Source organism: Vitis riparia, chromosome 15 (assembly GCF_004353265.1).
Source record: "Vitis riparia cultivar Riparia Gloire de Montpellier isolate 1030 chromosome 15, EGFV_Vit.rip_1.0, whole genome shotgun sequence".
NCBI lineage: Eukaryota > Viridiplantae > Streptophyta > Magnoliopsida > Vitales > Vitaceae > Vitis > Vitis riparia.
Genome location: NC_048445.1, coordinates 9,341,767 through 9,351,974, shown reverse-complemented (window position 1 = coordinate 9,351,974; position 10,208 = coordinate 9,341,767). Strand labels below are relative to the sequence as shown.

The 10,208-nt window shown below is 38.1% G+C and overlaps 1 pseudogene; it reads left to right on the top strand.

Annotated features, from left to right (window-relative positions):
- Positions 1–3,240: 3,240 nt before the first annotated feature.
- Positions 3,241–9,126, top strand: LOC117931941 (annotated as a pseudogene).
- Positions 9,127–10,208: the final 1,082 nt, after the last annotated feature.

The window sequence follows — 10,208 nt, the reverse complement described above, 5'->3', positions numbered from 1 at the left end:
GTCGGGACCGCTGATTACTACTCAAAAACCACACATTTTAGATACTAACTTTCATGAGTTTCACACCTTTTGAGTAGTAATTATGCCTAATATGCCCAAGTAATACATTGCTACCCTTGTAAGAGATACTAATGGTTCTTTGTTGAGTTTTGGAGATATTTTAAGGTGATTTTTGAAGCATGGAGTGACAAATGGAAAATGGAATGGAGGAGGGTACATAATGTGGATGAAGAGGAAGAGGAAATGCACTTGGACCAAGCTTTGGAGCTTAATTGAAGGTGGTGGAGATGGATTAAACATGAAGAAATGAGAGAAATTGTAAAGATGAGCCGGAATAGCATGATTTTCGATTTCGCATGACCATGCGAAATTTTCGCATAGTCATGCGAAATGAAACAGAAAGGAGGTGGCTGCAGCACATAAGGAAATTGTGAGAAAGTGATTTCGCATGACCATGCGAAATTTTCGCACAATCATGCGAAACGCTCCAGAAGAACGAAATTGAAGCTGTTGGATTTTCCACTTCACACCATCATGCAAGATTGCTAGGGACTCGTGCGAAAATGCATTTTCTCCAGATTCCTTGATGAAGAAGCATCCGGAAGACCTCTAAAAAGTTTCCAAGTGTCCTTTTTACCTTGGCCTATAAATAGAAACGGGATGGGCTCATTTAAGGACTTTTGATACATTTTCTAATTGTAGAACTTTTCATACTTCTTCTCTTTATATAATTCTCCACTTTCATTCAGTTTCTCTTATTTTCTCGGTAGCCAAACATGTCTTGTGAGATCAAATCTCCAAGCATGAGTGGCTAAATCTCATTTTTCTCGGAAAAGGGAGGATCTAGAGGCAAGATCTATGGTGGATTAGAGAATTGAGCTTGAATTGCAAAGGTAATTTGATCCAATTGATTGATTAATTGAAATTTGGGGATTTTTCTCTTCAAATTGTCTTGGATGATTACTACAATGCAAGCTAGGTAGATTCATCAAATTCTTAATGCTAGATTTGATGAGATTGAATAGTTGCATAGTGTGAATCATTGGAAGATAATTTAAGATGAATTGAATTTATGATTCAAATTGATCTCTTGGATTAGATTACCTGATTTGAAGAGAAATTAGATCTAGATCTAAAGCTAAATAAAAAATTGGTTTAGATGAAAATTTAGGTTTTCAATCTAACTTGATGAAAATTAGATCTCAACATCTATTCAACATGGAAATTGCTCTCTAGAAAATCCTAACTCCGAGAATCTCACATCTTATTAATTTTCTTCTCTTTTACACTTCGTTTTCCTCTTAATTTGAATACATTGTTATTTTGGAATTTTATCATGCAATTTCAAGTCAATTTCACTTTATCACAATCATTTCTTATCATCTCATTCAAGCCTTAATTACCAAGAATAATCCATCCTTGTGGACGATACCTAAAAACCACTATGCTACAGTAGTTTGTACTAAAACCACTTTTTGATCGGGTACAAATTGCTATAGAAGAGTGAATTAGGTTATAAATTTTGTTTTGATCCAACAAACGACAAAATCTGAGCGATAAAAAATGGCGCCGTTGCCGGGGATGGTGCCAAGGTGATTGAGGCATTTTCTTTGGTGAGGATTAACTCTTGTGATCCACATCACAAGATTGGTGAAGTTCTCTTTACCAATTCTCCACTTCCATCTTATTTTTCTTCTAGATTTCATTTTTCTTTTTCTTTTTCTTTTTCTCTTTTGTTTTTTTTTTTGTTGTGTTTTGGTTTTCCTTTGTTTGCTATGTAGGTGAACCCTTGTATGCTCCATTGGGAACGAAATTCTAAGTGAAGGTTGGAAAGAACTAATTCATCTACTCAAGTGCTGAATATTGGAACTGCTACAAATACAATGGAACCTCAAGGTGAAGATCAACTAAGTCAACATGGTCCAAATGAAGAAAATTTTCATTTGTATCGATCTATGAGGGACCATATGCATCCACCAAGAATGAGTGCACCATCATGCATTGTTCCTCCTAGTGAGCAAATGATCATCCGTCCTTATTTGGTGCCACTTCTTCCTCAATTCCATGGAATGGAGAATGAGAATCCTTACACTCACATAAAGGATTTTGAAGAAGTATGTCATACTTTTCAAGAAGGGGCTGCATCAATTGATCTTATGAGGCTTAAATTGTTTCCTTTCACTCTCAAGGACAAGGCAAAAGTGTGGTTGAATTCTTTGAGACCGCGAAGTGTCCGCTCATGGCCTGAACTACAAGCTGAATTTTTGAAGAAGTTTTTTCCAGCTCATCGTACTAGTGGACTGAAGAGACAAATTTCCAATTTTGTGGCCATGGAGAATGAAAAATTTTATGCTTGTTGGGAGAGATATATGGAGGCTGTCGATGCTTGTCCTCATCATGGTTTCGACACTTGGATGTTGGTAAGCTACTTTTATGAAGGTATGTCACCGGCTATGAAACAATTGCTAGAAACCATGTGTGGAGGAGACTTTATGAGCAAAAGTCCTTATGAAGCTTTAGATTTTCTAAACTATGTGGCTGAAATATGTAGATCATGGGATGAACCTCATGGAAAAGACTCCAGCAAAGTCAAGCCCCAAAACAATGCTAAAGGAGGAATGTACACTTTGAATGAGGATGTGGATGTGCAAGTAAAAATGGCAACTCTATCAAGGAGATTGGAAGAACTTGAAGCAAGATGAGCTAATGAAATCAAAGTGGTTAATGATGTTCCAATGCAAATTGCTCAATGCTCCATATGTCAATCCGGTGAACATCTAGTGAGCGAATGCCCCACCATACCAGCTGTTAGAGAAATGTTTATGGAGCAAGCTAATGTTGTTGGATTTGTTAAACACTCCAATAGTTCTCCATTTTCAAACACTTATAATCCGGGTTGGAGGAATCATCCAAATTTATCTTGGAAGAGTGGACAAGGACAATTTTCTTCTAACATGCAAACTTCTCAACCTCAAGCTTCACCGGTAGAACAGGCTATAGTGAATTTGAGTAAAGTGATGGGTGACTTCATTGGAGATCAAAAGAGTATCAATACTCAATTAAATCAAATGATGGATCATGTGGAGACATCTTTCAATCAGAAATTTGATAGCTTGCAAACCAATCTCACACAAAAATTTGATAATATGCAGCTTGCTATTTCCAAACTCACAAGTATGCATACGGTGCAAGAAAAAGGAAAATTCCCTTCACAACCCCAACAAAATCCAAGGGGAGTTCATGAAATCGGAGAAAAAAAATGAAAATTCGGCTAAGGTAGATGAAGTGAAGGTAATCATTACCTTAAGAGGTGGCAAAGAAGTTGATCAACCTATGCCAAAACCAAAAGAGAATAAAGGAGGGGAACAAGAAGAAAATGTGAAAGAACAAGAAAAAGAGAAAGATGTGAATGAAGATGATGGACCAAAGCAAGATGAGATTGTCAATGAAGAGGTTAAGAAGAAAGATAAGCTCTTATCTCCACCTTTTCCAAAAGCTCTTCAATCAAGGAAGGTGGTAAATAATGCAACTGAGATTTTTGAAGTTCTCAAGCAAGTCAAAGTTAACATACCACTCCTAGACATGATCAAGCAAGTTCCTTCCTATGCCAAGTTCCTTAAAGATTTATGTACAATGAAGAGGGGTTTGAACATCAACAAGAAAGCTTTCTTAACTGAACAAGTTAGTGCAATCATCCAATGTAAGACTCCAATCAAATATAAAGATCTAGGGTGTCCTACCAATTCGGTGAATATTGGAGATACATATGTAGAGAAAGCTCTTCTTGACTTGGGTGCAAGTGTAAATCTTCTTCCCTATTCGGTGTACAAGCAATTGGGGCTAGGGGAACTCAAGCCTACTTCTATCACATTATCTTTGGTTGATAGGTCAATTAAAATTCGAAGAGGAATGATTGAAGATGTATTGGTTCAAGTGGATAAGTTTTACTATCCGGTTGATTTTATTGTCCTTGATACGGAACCAATTGCAAGAGAACCTAATCATGTTCCAATCATTCTTGGAAGACCTTTCTTAGCCACAACAAATGCTTTAATAAATTGTCAGAATGGGGTAATGCAACTCACTTTTGGGAATATGACTCTTGAGCTGAATATTTTTCATCTATGCAAGAGACATCCAAATCAAGATGAGGATGAACAAGAAGAGGCTTGCTTGATTGATACTCTTATAGAAGAACATGTGGAAGGAATAAGGGAGGAAGAGATGGAGAAGGTTTATGAAGAATTTGAAGAAATTGAGCAAGAAGAAAAAACTGAGGAAGCTAATGAAATTACCTCCATGAATCATCCTATGCAATGGAAAGCAAAAGAAAAGCCTTTATCTCTAACAAATGATGAAGAAGAAAAGAAGAAAAGATCACCTAAGCTCGATCTCAAGCCCTTGCCAAGTGATTTAAAATATGCACACCTTGAGGAAGATAAGTTTCTGATGGTGATCTCTTCAAAATTATCATACCAACAAGAAGCTAGCTTGTTGGAAGTTCTAAGAAAATGCAAAGAAACTATTGGTTGGTCCATTTATGATCTTAAGGGGATAAGTCCTTTGGTATGCACTCACCACATTTATTTGGAGGAAAATGCTAAGCCAATTCGTCAACCTCAAAGGCGATTGAATCCTCACATGCAAGAAGTTGTTCGAAATGAGGTACTTAAGCTGTTACAAGCTGGAATTATCTACTCTATTTCGGATAGCACTTGGGTGAGTCCTACTCAAGTTGTACCTAAAAAGTCGGGAGTGACCGTGGTACAAAATGAAAAGGGAGAATCTATTCCCACAAGATTGACCACGGGATGGAGGGTGTGTATTGACTATCGAAAGTTGAATGCTGTCACAAGAAAGGATCAGTTTCCTCTTCCATTCATGGACCAAGTATTGGAGAGGGTTTTGGGACATCCTTATTTTTGTTTTCTTGATGGTTACTCTGGTTATTTTCAGATTGAGATTGCCTTGGAAGATCAAGAGAAGACAACATTCACTTGCCCTTTTGGTACCTATGCATATATGAGAATGCCATTTGGTTTATGCAATGCTCCCGCAACTTTTCAAAGATGCATGCTAAGTATCTTTAGTGACATGGTGGAGAGAATCATGGAAGTTTTCATGGACGAACTTACCATCTATGGTGAGGATTTTGGAGATTGTCTCTCAAATTTGGAAACAATACTTCAAAGGTGCATTGAGAAAAATTTAGTGCTAAATTGGGAGAAATACCATTTTATGGTAGAAAAAGGCATTGTCTTAGGTCATGTTATCTCAAGGAAAGGGATCGAAGTGGATAAAGCAAAGATTGAGATAATTGTGAATCTACCACCACCAACAAATGTTAAAGAAGTTAGACAATTCCTTGGTCATGCAGGTCTTTATAGACGTTTCATAAAGGATTTCTCTAAGCTAGCAAGACCTATGTGTGCCTTACTTGCTAAGGATGCCAAATTCAAATGGGATCAAAATTGTCAACATTGCTTTGAAGAGTTGAAGAGACTATTGACTACTGCACCTATTGTGAGAAGACCAAATTGGGACCTGCCTTTTGAAGTTATGTGTGATGCAAGTGATCAAGCAATGGGAGCAATTCTAGGGCAAAGAGATGAGGGGAAACCTTATGTTATCTACTATGCAAGTAAAACTCTTAATAAGGCACAAAAGAACTACACCACCACTGAAAAAGAGTTGCTTGCGGTTGTCTTTGCATTAGACAAGTTTAGAGCATATCTTGTTGGAGCTGGAGCTCCTACAGTGATCTTCACCGACCATTCAGCTTTGAAATATTTAGTCAACAAGAAAGACTCTAAAGCAAGGCTAATTCGTTGGATTTTACTTCTTCAAGAATTCAATCTTGAAATAAAGGATAAGAAAGGTGTAGAGGTAGCTGACCATCTATCCCGAATTTATGTGGAACACATTCCGGAAAGCCCCTCCATCAATGAAGAATTTCCTGATGATGCTCTTTTGAAAGTAGACACCAATCCATGGTATGCTCATATTGCAAATTATCTAGTCACTAGAGAATTACCTAAGGAATGGACTATTCAAGAGAGAAGATTTTTCTTATCCAAGGTGCATGCATACTATTGGGAGGAACCATTTTTGTACAAGTATTATGCTGATAAACTCATTAGGAAGTGTGTACCGGAAGAAGAACAACAAGGAATTCTTATGCAATGCCATGCTTATGCTTGTGGATGACATTTCTCCACTCAAAAGACAGCTTTGAAGGTTTTCCAATCAGGTTTTTATTAGCCTACTGTATTTAAAGATGCACATGAAGTTTGTAAGTCTTGTGACAAGTGTCAAAGGCTTGGGAAATTGACAAAGCGACACATGATGCCACTTAATCCCATATTGGTAGTGGAATTATTTGATATATGGGGGATTGATTTCATGGGACTGTTTCCACTCTCTTTTGGATACTCCTATATCCTGGTAGGAGTTGACTATGTGTCAAAATGGGTGGAAGCAATAGCTTGTAAGCATAATGATCACAAAGTGGTTGTTAAATTTCTCAAGGAAAATATATTCACAAGGTTTGGGGTGCCAAAGGCCATTATTAGTGATGGAGGTACTCACTTTTGCAACAAGATATTCAATAACCTTCTCCCTAGATATGGAGTGAAACACAAAGTAGCCACACCTTACCATCCACAAACAAGTGGACAAGTGGAGTTAGCTAATCGTGATATCAAGAACATCCTGATGAAAGTGGTGAATGCAAATCGCAAGGATTGGGCATTAAGACTTCATGATGCACTTTGGGCTTACCGAACTGCCTTCAAAACAATTCCTGGAATGTCACCATATAGGTTGGTTTTTGGTAAGACATGTCATCTACTAGTGGAAATGGAGTATAAAGCATGGTGGGCCATAAAGAAATTGAATTTTGATATGCAAAGAGCTGGGTTGAAGAGATTCCTAGATTTGAATGAGTTAGAGGAAATGAGGAACGAAGCCTACATGAATTCAAAAATTTCTAAGGACAAACTCAAGAGATGACATGATCAAATTGTTCTTAGGAAAAAGTTTTAAGAGGGACAAAAGGTGCTCCTATATGATTCAAAATTGCACATCTTTCTGAGAAAGCTCAAATCTCGATGGAATGGCCCATACTTGGTTCATAAAGCGTATTCGAATGGAGTAGTCGAAATTACTAATCCAAAGAATGGATGTATCTTCAAAGTTAATGGACATCGGCTTAAACCATATATGAACCTATGATGAAAAAGAAGGAGGAGCTGTACCTTCTTGACCTTTCCATAAATTGAGCATTCCAGGTTTGGTGGGCTTAGTCTTCTAAAAGACTAACTAGCCCAATGATCTTGCCATTCTTTTTCTTTGATTTTTTTTTTGTTTTGTTTTGCTTGTATGTTGTTAGATTTTTTTTTTAGTCATTATGAATGATCCCTTTTTAATCATATCAGTTGTGTTTTGAAGGATTTTCCGACTGGATGGAATGCATGAGGCAAAGGAAGAAGGAGTTTTAATGGCCCAACACCAGTGTGCATGTTCATGCCAAAACAGGGGAGTCTTCATAGCTTTGAAAATATGCAAAACGAGTCTCTGTCCCAGTTCGCATGATCATGCGAAATTCTCGCATGATTGTGAGAAAACTGATAAGGGTAGTGCAAAATTTTTTAACCCTCTGGACCATTTCGCATGACTATGCGAAATCCAGCTTAAGCACTACAAAATTAACCCTCTGGACCACTTCGCACACTTATGCGAAAATTTTGCATATCCGTGCCAAAATTTTCTCTAAAAAAAAAAAAAAAAAAAAAAAAAAGAAGACAAAATTGTCCCCAATATAAGCCCTGTTTTATTTCGCACTGTTAACTGAAAATGAGCCTCATGCGAAAACTCTTCGTCTTCGTTAGTCATGCAAAACTGAGGAAGAATACCATCGGTCTTTTTTCCATTTCACCCACTCTCTCTTTCACATATCTCCCTTGCCCTAAACCACGATCAAACATCAGGATTCTGATTACTTTCAGTTCTTGAATTTCGGAGATTTACTTGAACACTCCTGACATTTCAAGCGTTTCAGGTACTTGAATCTTACTCAACCTCTCTCTGAAGTTGCAAGACGAATTTGAGTTGAATAATCTGAATCATCTTAGGAGATTGTCGCAATTTTTTTTCTTTTTTGCGAACTTCGGACAAATTGATATCTATTATTCCATTTCCCAATTAATTCATCAAATTGTTCGTGGTAATTTTTGTTCTTCTTTGTTACAGATGGGAAATCAAAAACGAAAATCATCAGACATTGAGAAAGAATTTGTGGTGATGAATGACGGAAATGGCAAAGACATTGATCCCGAATCACCTCCGGGATTTTCCCTCTCTGAACCTCCCATTTCTGGACATCCAAACCAGAGGAATGTCACAAGATCTTAAATGGATAAAAGAAAATAAAAGATGGTTGCTACTCCTGGAAAATTATCGATGAAGAGAACACGAAGCGTCAGAGCTCGAACTCTTTCAAATTTTCTGGCATCCCCTGCTACTCCTACAGAGTAACATGCTGTAGTTCAGTCCACTGTTGCTAAAGCCCCTGCTCCTACTCCGGTTACAAAATCTGCACCTCCACCAAGCCGACCATCTCAGTTCCAATTCACGAAAGCACTGAAGAAGGAATTAGCCATTGGTGCAAGGGAGGATTGCTCAGGTAGAAAATTTCATGAAGAATGTTACTATGATTTCAAGGCTTTTGCTGCATCCCCTCTTACTAAATTCTCCACGGAGCTTTGTTGTCAATATTTTTTGGAGCCATTCATGGTGCCTAGACCATTCTTCTATCCTCGCATAATTCAGGAATTTTACCGCACCATGACCAGCAGAGGAGTCTACCGACCTTCAGTGATTTATTTCGAAATTAATGGGAGACAAGGTATGCTGAATTCTGAAATGGTAGCAAGAGCTTTGGATATTCCTTTCACACCCCCAAATCCAGCTGAATTTCAACCTATTACTCAAATTGAGGTTGCTGAGATGGTGCGGATTGTCTCTCAAAATCAATCCATCAACACTCATGCAGTGCTGAGGAGAGAAATAGATTCAAAATTTTGGTTCTTGGATCATGTCCTACGCTCCAATGTCTATCCTTGCTAACATGCAATGCAAATGCGAGAACAAATCCTAGAGGCATTATTCATAATTATTAGTGGACAATGGTGGACACCTGCTGATTTATTCATGGCTGCCCTGTTCTACTTTGAAGATAAGATACATCTAAAGCAATTGCAAAGAGCCAAGAAATATCCATTATTCTTCCCGCGCATGTTGGGCACCATATTGGAGTACTATGGCTTCCCTACTGAACCTGATAAAGAAAAGAAGCATCATTGTAGGGAAGTTTATACTGTTTCCAGATGGCAAGGTAGTGTGACCAAAACCGAGTCCACTCTCACAAGTGCCTCATTGACTACTGACAATGAACATCATTATGTGCCTCCTCCGAATTTGATCCTTGAAGATTTTGGTGATGGAGAAGATACACCCCCAAGACCACCAGCTGCCACCACACTAGGAGCTACTTCTACTCTCCCAAATCCAGATACAGCTACACATATTTTGGCTAGTCTTTTCTCTACCCCAAACATAGGTCCATCAGCTTCTGATGGCTATGTCCATATATTAGTTGAAGCATTCAATCAACTCTTAGCTCGCTTGGATATGATTCAAGAAAATCAAGCAAACATCTAGCTCACTCAGAGGCAACTTGTCCAAAGAGTTGATGAACTTACCATGGCTGTCCAGCAATGGAATTCTTCTTCTGAGAAGCCAGCTAGTGTTCATGATGCTCCTCCTCTGTCCATCCCACCTACACAAGAGACCAATTCTACAACAAGGGAGTCCACAGTGCCCACCACCATTTTGACACCTTCAAAGATCATCCCCTCCCATTCATCTCATGCTTGAGGATAGGGAGTGCCCTCACTTTTCTCCTTGACTTCATTTTTTTTAGTGTTCATTTTTTTATTTTTCCTCCTTTCCTAGCACACTTATACTTCTATATTGTTTTGTCACAGTTATAGAAGCTGGAAAACAATGCTTTGCAGGTACTTTTCCCTTCCTTGCTTTACACTTTTTTTTTGGTTAACATTGAGGACAATGTTTAGTTTGGTTAGGGGGAGGATAGGAAAGGAAGGACTTTTGGTTTCTTGTTGATTTAGAATTGGTTGTTAGATTTT